General features: G+C 37.3%; 1 long non-coding RNA gene across 4 annotated transcripts in view; it reads right to left on the reverse strand.

The window, feature by feature from the left end:
• Nucleotides 1-1925: 1925 nt before the first annotated feature.
• Nucleotides 1926-12331, reverse strand: part of LOC116597260 — an 85935-nt gene continuing 75529 nt past the window's right edge. For 2 of the 4 annotated variants that reach the window (XR_004288533.1, XR_004288532.1), the window contains one exon: nt 6413-6699. This is a non-coding gene — a long non-coding RNA (uncharacterized LOC116597260). Of the gene's footprint in view, nt 2017-6412; nt 6700-12331 lie in introns of those variants that run through there. The other 2 variants (XR_004288535.1, XR_004288534.1) reach the window with 2 other exon arrangements.

The following is a 12331-nucleotide window of genomic DNA, read 5'->3' on the forward strand; positions in this document are numbered from 1 at the left end:
TTGCATTGATTTCTTCCATTCTATTCTAATCTTACACTTATTGTCATTTGATATTCAACAAGAATGCTGAGACAGTTCAGGAGATAGAGAATAATCTTTTCAATAAATGGTACCTGGATGAGTGGATATCCACGTGCAAAATAATGCTATTGGGTCCATTTTTTAATATCACTCATAAAAAATTAACTCAAGGGTTGCCTGGGTGGCTCAGTCAGTTAAGCATCAATCAGTCTCCTTGCTCGGTGGAAGCCTCTTCTGCTCCCTCTGCCTGCCATTCCCCCTGTTTAAGCGCCTTCTCTTTCTCCCTCTCTCTCTCCCTGACAAATAAATACATTTTAAGAAATCTTTAAAAAACTTAACACAAACTTAAATCAAAAGAAAACCTTGGAATAAATCTCATAACCTTGGGTCAGGTAATATTTTCTTAGACCTGAAACCAAACCCCCATCAATAAAAGAAAAATAATGCCAAATTATATTGCATCAAAATTAAAAATTGTTGTGCTTCAAAGGATAAATATCAAGAAACTGAAATGATAACTCACATAATTGGAGAAAATATTTGTAAATTACATACATGATAAAAGATTTATATCATGAATAGGTAAAGCACTCTTGCAACTCATTAGTAATAAAAACAAATACTTAAGAATGATAAGAGGATTAGAATGCCTATTTTCCAAAGAAAATACACAAGGGAAGCAAGCACTAGACCAAAGAATATATTGTATATATAATAATATATAATATATATTACAATCTCTTGTTTAATCCCATATTTATAACTAAAAATACACCTAAAAATGCTTATCTCTACCTATCTTTATTTTTTCTATCTTTAAATTATTTAAAATATCTATCTTGAAAATGATATTTGGAAAACATGAGCAATTAAAATCATAAAAGTTTGGGTGCCTGGGTGGCTCAGTGGGTTAAGCCTTTGCCTTTGGCTCTGGTCATGATCTCAGGGTCCTGGGATTGAGCCCTGCATTGGGCTCTCTGCTCAGCAGGGAGCATGCTTCCCCCGCCCCTGCCTGCCTCTCTGCCTATTTGTGATCTCTCTGTCTCTGTCAAATAAGTAAATAAAATCTTTGTAAAAAAACATATAAGTTGGAAGACAAAAAGCTCTGTTAGCATTCATGATATAACAATAATTATTCACAAAACCTACCCAGAACATTTATAAAAATATTGAATTGAATTATTTAGAATTAATATATATTTATAAATATATTAAGTTAATTTTAATGTTTGTTTTAATGAGGTTATTTCAGTTATCAGGAAAATACATTCATATGATATATTTCATTGCATATTTACCTTAAGTGGAATAACCAGCTACAAATAAAATAAGGAAAATGATATTCCTTTATCTGATCTGAAAAAAGTAGAATAAAATCCTTCCTGAAAAAAATGGGTTTGAAAATAGTTTTTAATGGTTTTAATGCTAATAATGCTGTATATTGAATTTCAAAGTCCATTGCTAACTCCATTTTATTTTTACTTTTCATACTTATGTAATAATAATAAGTATAATGAAATAGATCCACATTGAACTTTTATAGCATCTTTGCTGATTATAACACTTACGTCACCTACTAACTAGAAATAGATTTGATCAGACATTTGTGCCCTCATATGTCTTCTTAGAGATTCTACATGTATCTATATTAATTAATTAATTCAATGAATAGTTAATCTGTATTTTCAAGTATTGTTTATTTCGTGTACTTCTGAGAAAAGTGGAGAACAAGAGTGAGGGCTTGTGCTAATGGAATGTATGGATCAAAACTGATAGTAATTATCATTACTCTTAATAATCTAAGTGCTACTAATAAATAACATCATATTGACAAATTTTTAGTTGTCAGCTAATAGACTGCTCTGAAGAAAAGTGGATTTAGTGAGCACATAACAAAGCATTACCTAGACTGTGGAATAGCCTTCCGTGGAACCCAGGTGATGCCGAGCCTTCAGCACAAAGTTCCTCGTGTATCAGTTACGTTTATCTCTGCATCTCCAGTGACAAGCACAGTAATTAGCAGATAGTAAGTAATGAGACAATTTACTCCATTGACTTCGTGTAACAATAGCATTTAAAGGCTTTATATGGCCAGCATTATAAGAAAAATGATTATTAAAAATAATTAATAGACGAAACTAAAGCTATCAAGAGATAAATTCAGTGAAGATCCCTGATTGTCCTATGGAATACCATAAAGAGCAAAACTTCCCTGCGCTTGATTTCTTTGGAAATTTTTTTGGAGTCCATTCCATGAAGGCTGACACAGAGAACAGAGCTAGACAAAGGCATGTGTGTTAGTGCGGATTGATTTGTTTATTGCATTTTGAATAGATAAGTGGTAGAAACTAGATATCACTCATGAGATAACTAGAAGGCTACTGTGATATCTTACTTCCTTCACATCACTTTGATTATCATTTCAGTCATTTAGGGAAATACAGCCACAGTCAGGAAGTTAGGAACCACTTAGCTTTCATGGAAAGGATACTCCCTTTGGGGAAAGCCCGGGAGAGGTGTGGGAGGCGGTGGGAGGGCTTCAGAAGGATTTCTGTCACCCTGTTAGATTAATGGCCGTCATCACCTAGAGGCCTTGGGCTTGGGCTCAAAAGCTAATGGACTAAAAATGGGAGTTATTGGTTCAAATGTTAACAAACCTAGAAGTGTATTTTGTGGTACTACATACCGGCCTTTTGAATCATTTAAAAACATGTCAGTTGTTGAAAAACATACTATTTATACATGTTGAGGTGGTTACAATTGTTCAAAATCCCATCAACATCTTTTATAGCCATGGAGGTGGGACGTATTTCAATAATATTCAGTTTAAGTTTTGTTGCTTTCTATTTCAAATACTGCTAGTAGGGTGTTAATTCACATTGCATGAATTGTATTCGGTCAAGTCACTAAGGCTATTCTTTAAATTTAATTGAAAAGCCAACATTCAAATAGAACAACAGCAATCACATATTTAAGCAATGGTTCAATTTTATGCTGGTGTTGACCCAGTGTTAATAGTGGTGATGACTGATTTAGGGTTGCTTTCTTTGACTTGGGAAATATTACTAATGTGATGAAATACATGAGTTGTATTTATTTAAAAAATCCCAAACTTCAATTGCCATTTATAAGTTTCTGTGTGAATGTTTTAACTTTTCTAACCTGTAAAGATAGGTTTTGGTGGACATTTATAATAAAGGGAAGTTTTATTTAGACATATTTATGTTAATTGTTAGATTAGATCTATAACGAAGCACTACAGGAGGTATTTTTTTCAGATTTTTTTTCTGTATAAATTTACGAAAAATGTTTGTGAACTGTGGAATTCTTGATGACTTCTGGATGGTTGCATATGGTCTATGGGAGCTGAATGAAATCAGCCTTATTGTCTGCATGAAATATACAGGAGGCTAAGTTTTAGAGTTGGGCAGAAGGGATGGGCCTTCCAGTTTAAGTGTAAACAGTAACATGACATTATTTGAGGGAAAGAAACGCGCGGAAGCGATAACAATGTATGCCTATCTCTTTTCTTCTTTCAATGAGGTATTTTTTTTTCCTTCAGAAAATATTGAAAGTACACTTTCTTTTTCCTTTGACATTTGATATTGTCAAATGGAGATAATCTTGCTGAAATAATGTTATTCTACATGGTTTTCTTGGATCCAAAGTAAATATTAATTTCCAGACCTTTGTATTTTTTCACAGGGGGCTGTCAGAGTTTCCAGTTATGAACCTTATTCATTCTGCTATAGTTAGAAGGCTTAAGCAAGCGTTTTCTAATGGAACATTGTATACCTTATTGAGTTTATTCTTTTTTTCTAACAAAGGGAATCCGAAACATAAATCAATAGAATGTCTTAGAAACAATTTAGCCTGGCTTTCTAATAAGGGCAAAATAGTATTAGACTTGTACTAGCACACCTTTTCAAATATATGAAGGTGGGATTGAATATCATTTTAACAAAACTCGAGTTTCTCTAACAGAAATTTTCTCTCCACTATAGTTCATATTAATTGTTCCTATTAAAACCAACTTTGAAAAAGACTAGCATGAAATAATTTGTCTTGTAACTGAAATATATTCATTTTTCACCTTTTTTTAAATCAATTTGTTCTATTGACATAAAAGGAATAAAACTTGAATTCATTTTCCTTGTGAAGTTGGATACTCAGTGGGAAATCTACCCAGCTAGATTTCTCTGAAATGTCCACAGAGACATCCAACACACGAATATCTCCTTCCCTTAATAGGCTTATTTCTATGAAGAGGTTCACTTCTAAAGTACTCAATTAGGCCAGCATTGGAGCCCTCCTCCCTGTCCGCCTTGTGCTGAGCCAGTCAGGCTCTCAGGAACACAATGAAGGCTCAGAAATTGGAGATTGCTCTCTCTGTGGGACCGAGTCTAGTGCTGGTTACCTTGATGCTAAGGATACTGCAACCTTGGGGGAAAAAAAAAAAAGTCACTTATTCCAACATTAATGGGATTAGGAGCAAGCCTACTATTTCTAAGTTGTGTTTTTTCTTGGTTCAGCAGTTGCGGGATTGCTATCAACATTTGCCTATTTTCTTGAGTTATTACAAAATTGATTCTGACAGATTTTGCTCAATATTTAGATGGTTCTATGGAGGAGCAGGTCCCTGAAACTGTCTACTCTGCATTTTCACTAATGCCATGTTCTCTGCATTTGTACTTTAAAATTTTATCACTAGTTGCATATGCACTGAGAATTAAAATATATTCCTGCCTCATTTATCCTTTTTTAGTTTCAGAATATATTCCCTCATATCTACCTGGACTATATAACTGAAAGTCTAATTAGGCTAGGATCTATACACCAGATTTTCTTAGGTTCATGGTTGTATTGTATAGCTTTTCTCATCCTTTTACGTTCAAAGTATCTGTGTTCTAATAGGCAAAGGAGGTCTTTTCTCTGTATCATATTGTATATATTGTACCGTATTCAGTCTAAAGAGCTTTGCATAGAAAATAAAGGAAGCTACATACATAGTAATGTCTACTCTATTGCTGGGCCAGGAGAGCCCACACTGTTAAGTTATTATCTACTTCCAAATTGATTTGTATGTTCAGTGTTATTTCTGTAATATCTGAGCATGAGAGGAGGGGGCAGATTAAGAAATCGAGTTTTTGGGGCACCTGGGTGGCCCAGTGGATTAAAGCCTCTGCTTTTGGCTCAGGTCATGATCCCCGAGTTCTGGGATCGAGCCCCACATCGGGCTCTCTGCTCTGCAGGGAGCCTGCTTCCTCCTCTCTCTCTCTGCCTGCTTCTCTGCCTTCTTGTGATCAGTCTGTCAAATAAATAAAATCTTAAAAAAAAAAAAGAAATTGAGTTCTTTAAATATAACTTTTTTTCTTTGGCTCTTGAAAATGTTGCGACGCACATGGAGAGGGATAGTTTCTTTCTTTCTGTATTTATCTTGCTTGGGTTCACAGAACTTGTTGTATCTCTGGCTTTATATCCTTTTTCATCTTTAGAAAATCTTGGCCAGGGGCGCCTGGGTGGCTCAGTGGATTAAGCCGCTGCCTTCGGCTCAGGTCATGATCTCAGTGTCCTGGGATCGAGCCCCGCATCGGGCTCTTTGCTCAGCGGGAGCCTGCTTCTCTCTCTCTCTCTGCCTGACTCTCTGCCTACTTGTGATTTCTCTCTCTGTCAAATAAATAAATAAAATCTTTAAAAAAAAAAAAAAAAAAAAAAAAAGAAAATCTTGGCCAGTATAACCTCAAGTGTTCTGCTGCCACATATACCATCTCCTCAGCTTCTGGTCCTCCAGTAATGCATCTGTTTGGTCTTTTTCCTGGTTCCCATATATCTCAGTATTTTCTACACACTATCGTTTTTCCACTGTGGTTTAAAAGAAATATTTCCTATTGACTTGTTTTCAGACTGAAACATCTTTTCTTCTCCTGTTAATGTACTACTTAAATGCAATACTTAAATTCAGTACAGATACTTTTTATTTCTAGCATTTTCACATTTCTTTTTCCATTTTCCATTTAATTTGCAATCTTTCCTACTGAGCCTTGTGCACGATTCCATTTTCTCTCTTTTCTCAGCATAAGAACTATCCTTACTTTCCTACTTTATTTGGTGGCTGCCCTAGAGTTTGCGATCTACATTTACAAGTAATTCAGGTCAACTTTCAAGGAATACTAAGCCACTTCACAGCTAGGGCAAGCACCACATAACGGCAAACCATCCCCCTTCCTCCCGTTCATTCCATGCAACGTTGCTGTCATTCATTTCTCTTCTCCGTAGGCGATAGTCATAACCACCCAATACATCACTGCTGTTATTATTTTGAACAGATATCTATTACAACGATTAAAAATAAGAACATAAGAATGCTAGAAAATTTTTACACGACCTCACCTATATTTCTTGTTCATTAAATTATGTTGCGTTAGTCACCATACAGTATGTTATTAGTTTTTGATGTAGCCCTCCAGGATTCACTGTTTACGTGCTCCATGCAGTAGATGCCTCCTTAACACCCATCACCAGGGGGAAAATGAAGGGGGAGAAGTCGGAGGGGGAGAAATCGAAGGGGGTGATGAACCATGAGAGACGGTGGACTCACTCAGTTTCTCATGCCCTTCCTTTCTGTGTAGATCCTCCCACAAATCGCTCTCTCCTTCCCGCCATATCTCCGCAGTGATCCTGCCAATAAACGGACGTAAGGTAAAACGTGAACTGATGTATGACCCTACTGTGGACATGCATTATTTTTTCACAATTTAGTCTTCAAAATATGGGGACTGATTCACTTCTCTTACCACTAAGTTAGCGAAGAAGGAGTAAACATACTTCTTTAACGTATTTGTTTTCTCGTACGGAATATTCCCAACTGTGTGAGGAAAGGCTTAAGGCAGGCTGGTTGGCTTACTTTCCGTGTCTGTGAGGTTGGTATGACGGATTTTATTTTATTTTTCACCTTGTAGTTAGGTTCAAATAGAGTCTCTGCCAGTTATTAACAATCTCTGGACCTTTAAATAGTTTTGATAACTCTTTAAGCTTGGTTTCTACTCTATAAAAAGAGGGATAGTATTACCTATCTCACTGGGTTTTGCTAGTACGTAATTAGCCGTGCTACGTGCTGTATTTAGTCTCCTGCTTGAATGCGCTTAGTATACTGCTTGCCAAGTCATAAAACACTCAGCACATGACCCATTTATGGATAGCACTAAAACGGTATTCATTGTTAATAGTAGACAAGTTTTAGGATCACTTTAATATCGTACCTTAGAGAAAAATTTAAACATGACAGTTATACAGGGCTGATCAGTCAATTTTACTAACTTAAAATAAAGGCTATCACTTATTTCTTAGATCTAAAATTATTGCTGAAATTACTCTCAAATAGTCTGCATCTGAGAACATCAGGCAGCTTAACATCCTAACTTGTGTTTTACATACTGGCTTGAGCCACCATCACTAAGCAGTGACAAGTATGAGAATCATTATATGGTATGCATATTCTTTTCTTTTTCTTTAATTCTTCATACAATGCCAGATGGAATGAGCTATTTCTGTCTAATTGACAAATGTAACAGTTTATTGGGCTAAGTACTTAGAGACTTGCAATGAAAGGTTTTCAACATCAGTGCCCAGATCCTGCGGCTGCTATCAGCAGTCACCTCTGCCCAATAGCAATGTCACCCCAACGTCACCTGCCCTCTTGGATGTGTTAATTTCATGGCAGCAAAGTGCTGAGAATTCTCACAGCTGGTCAAGTGGGACAAAGTATCTTGATGCTCACACTCAGAAGTTCTGTTCTGCTTTTATACAGCTGAATTACGTCTTCATCTTAACTCATCTTGTTACGTCTGCCTCTGCTAATATTTGTCCCTTGGCTGATTGACACGAAAGACCCTTGTCTGGGTTTCAGCCAGTCACCGCAGGACATATCCAGAGTGTGATTTCAAAGATGTCCTGGTACAAAATTTACATAACACTCATCCTCTTTATACTTCCCAAGATTTTATTTTTACTCATCCATATGTGTCATCTTTTGTTCGTTTAACTTTTAGCTATGGGTACAGTTTTCGTCCAGCCCAATACAAACGCAATCGATCTGCAAAATCCATGTTAAGCTGATCCGCGTGCTGAATTCTTACCCCCTTGTCTATTTTTTGTTATAAATAATTCCCACGTGTGATTTTCATTTTATTTTTGAATATGTCTTAACAAATAATGACATTATCATTAATAAGAAATAATCAGTAAGTAAATTTGCTAGAAATCCAAGAAGTATGACTTCAGCCAGCACTGTCTCTTATTTTGACACAGGCAGGCCCCCTGTCTGATGTATAACTCAAGTATCAGTAGGCACCAAGTTTCCTGACAGCTTTAGTCTCACCTGTTTATGAAGATCTGGATACACTTTGCAGGCTGTGGAGTCCTTATTTTGTGGGTCAAGTTTAAACCATATTGCAGATTCTTGGCCTCTGATACCCCTCCCTGTTTACCCTTTTTGTTATACTGACTCGGGGTGTCACCTTATATTTCTGCTTCATTTTTCTGTTCCTTATCAAGATAATTCCTCTCAAAAACCATAACTTTCCCATAAACTTCAGTACTTCTTCAGGAAGAAGAGTGCAGTCTCTCTTGTTTGGTGGCACGGTGCACTTGAGAACTTTCTTGAGTCTTGAGTCCCTCTAGTTTCCCCGAGAGAACCTCCCCCTAAGTCGTGAGATGACCACGTTAGAGCTGCAGGCTCAGGATGTGACGCGAGAGGACACTGGAAATAGGGGCTATCAGTTCAGAAACATTTCAAGAAAACCAAAACCTGGAAACGGATTCAGGCAGTTGATGCCGAGAGAGAAACGAAAACAGTAACCAGGAGGGCTCGCTGTGGCCGGTGGCTGCTGGAGCTCAGCTTCCAAGCCTTGTCCAGGTGGGACCTTCCCCCGCACCCCTCCTGCTCCTCATAGCTGTGGTGGGTACTGTTGCTCTCCTCATTTTATAGGGAAGCAAACCAAGTCACAGAGAGGATGGGTGACTGGTTTAAGTTTACACAGCTAATAGAAGATCAAAGTACAATGTGCCTTTTTGTGCTCCCAAGTGATAAATGAAAAGGAAGTGACGTGGTTTGAAGTGGTGGGGTTCAGAGCCGAAGGCCAAGAAAGAATTCTTGAGACGTCTGTGATGCGAAAAGGTGGCTTAATTAAAGCACGGGGACAGCACCCGCGGACAGGAAGAGCTGCACTAGGGCTGTGAGGAGTGACGAATTACAGAAGATTTTTCTATCCTGTGGAGGGGACGGTGATGTTAGGGGGATAGAAAATTGAATCTATAGGTTTCTGGAAGTTTGGGATCCATAAGATTGCTTGCTTGCTTTCTTTCTTTCTTTCTTTCTTTCTTTCTTTCTTTCTTTCTTTTAAGATTTTTATTTATTTATTTGACACAGAGAGAGCGAGTGAGACAGAGAGCAAGTGCAACCAGGGTGGACAGCAGGCAGGGGAGAAGCAGGTTCTCCGCTGAGCAGAAAGCCGATGTGGGGCTCGATCCCAGAACCCTGAGAGGATGACCTGAGCAGAAGGCAGACGCTTAACTTACTGAGCCACCCAGGTGCCCCAAGACTGTTTTTTTTTTTTTTTTTAATCATTAACATAGCTGCAAACTGATGGAGACTCAGGCCTGCATGACTGATCTCTGTCAGTTAAGCACTCATTTTTCCCTTTCCTTTGTTCTAGGGCAGCCAGAGTGCCTGAGGAATGTCCCATACATCCCACAGGGGATGGGGATGGGTTGGGAGGGTCTTTGCAGGGTGTTAGCTTGTGCTGTGCCCTCAACTTACCTCTGCTTTTCAATCAGAAGGAGACACCTGCATGTGGTGCAGCAGTGATCAGACTGAAAAAATACTTGAGATGGTACCGACCAGGCTTAAGATACCGAGGGCTGCAACGCAAAGCTATGAAAATACAATTTATCATCTAAACCGGGGCACTTTTGAGGATAAAAAAAGGGGCTATTAATAATTATCCTGAAACTGCAGGCTTCATTTAGGACCATCCCAGGCACTCTGGACATAGGATCCCTGAATGCATGAATGTAAAGACGTCTTCCTCCATCTCTCGGTGCTGAAAACGAGGTCAGTGCAGAAGATTGCTACATGGATCTAGCAAGTAGGCGTGAGCCAGGAAACAATGGTTTTCTACCAATTTTTATGTAAACATTTGGAGCCATAGATGAGTTACCTCCCACATCTGTCATAGGTTTTTGGGCAATACTGTAATATACTTTCCAGAATATCCTTTACAGAGTTTCATGTTAATGCTGCTTTCTCTGATTTCTATTTCAAGATAGAAGAAATAACCATGTTAGTTCTCATAGTGGAGCTGTTTAAAGATGGTTTTGTAGCAAGCAGACATTGTTTCACCCTTACTAAAAATGTCACATATGAAATATTTTATTTAGAAATCAATATTAGAAAACATTTTTTCCTTAAAACTAGACAGGTTTACTTTTTTATGATTATGATTATTATTTAGTTAATTGATTTAATTTGGCCTGTGAAATATACTGGCTGCTCTAACCTGCATACTTTTATTCTCATGTACATGGTCTTCACTTCCTCTTGTGAAGATTTACATTTCTTCTTGTCTGGAGTTTCTTTGTGTCCAGATCTTCTATTTCAATGTGAATAGTTTCAAAATATTATAAGTACTTTTTTATTTTTAATTTTAATTTTATTCACTTTTATTTATTTATTGCACATAGCTTTATGTCTTCATGAAATGAGGATAAATACAATAGGTACCTCTAAGTTGTAGTAGGATCTCAACACACCTTTCATTATTATCATTCTGCAGAAAATTGTTGATAACATTATTGTTCCTTTAAATTTCTTTTCAGGGAAGTATCCCAAATAATGCCCACTGATGACATCATCAGTGTTTCAATATAGCTAATTTATGTGCACTCTGCCCACTAAACCAAGAAAGTTCAGCCTTATTCACAATGCTTCAATTCTTGCCACTAGCTCCCCTAAGTGGGGAAGGCTGGCAAAACACTGATCAAAAAATCAGATGTCAAGTGTGTAACACAAAAGCCAGCATGAATAGAACCTACCAAGAGGTCTCTTTTTTATAGCTGTCTATGTCTATTGAGATGATAATATGTTTAGACCTAGAAGAGAATAGGTCTCAGTGTATTTAATAAAAAAAATTTTAGTTTGTATCATGAAAGGAATTTTATAATTTGAAAGGAGGAACAAAGACTTCTGCGTATTTGGAATGTTATATGTGAATGTGTTATTGTGTTATATGTTAATGATGTGAACAACAACATGTCAACAGCACTTGATTCTAGAACAACCACAACAGGAGAAGAGTCTGCTCTTGTTTGTCCCACCCTAACTGAACGACTTTCAGACACAGAGATTTAGTTGAAGGAGGTCTCTAACATTTCCAACACCTTAGGATATGAATATAAAGAACACGATTTCAGACATAACTAGACAGAAAAGAATGGGAGGCCCGAGAAGAGATCAAGGCACCCTCCAACACTGGATAAAACAATAAATAAAGGGAGTGGATTATCCTTAGTCAAAGGAACACAAATATTAAAAGATAAGCATGGGAGGCACCTGGGTGGCTCAGTGGGTTAAAGCCTCTGCTTTCGGCTCAGGTCATGATCCCAGAGTCCTGGGATGGAGCCCCACATCGGGTTCTCTGCTCAGCGGGAAACCTGCTTCCCCCTCTCTCTCTGCCTGCCTCTCTGCCTACCTATGATCTCTGTCAAATAAATTAAAAAAAAAAAAAAGATAAGCATGGATCCCATAAATAATTTTGCAGTGGTTAGAAAAAGGATGTTAGTCCCAATGGAAAAGCACAATTAAAGAAAGACATTTTCTGTGGCAAACCTCATAATGTTATGTGAGTAATGCTGTCTTTAAAGATGCCAAGGATCAAGATAAATGGGTGAACATAAAGTAAAATGAGAACTATGGGGCTCAAACTGTGCAGATTTAAAATATAGAGACAAAGAATCCAGGCGGTAGAGGTCACTCAGGACAAATGAAGGATTAACAGTAACGGAGGGCACAGCAGGACACTTTCATCTTCTCACATGCTTTAAAGATATTTTATCAAGAGATTTAAACTAATCGAACCTTATAGTACATGACCACATTCGTCTTAATTGAAAAGCCAATTTTCATTGTCAAACTAATCATTCATATCAGATTTATGGTAAGAAAATAACTGACTTCATTTTTCAATTTCAATAAACATGTTAATATGTATCCCTGAGACACACATCTTTTTTTTTTTAATCTAACTCTTATCCC

The sequence above is a fragment of the Mustela erminea genome, chromosome 8, assembly GCF_009829155.1.
Source record: "Mustela erminea isolate mMusErm1 chromosome 8, mMusErm1.Pri, whole genome shotgun sequence".
In the NCBI taxonomy this organism is placed as follows: Eukaryota; Metazoa; Chordata; class Mammalia; order Carnivora; family Mustelidae; genus Mustela; species Mustela erminea.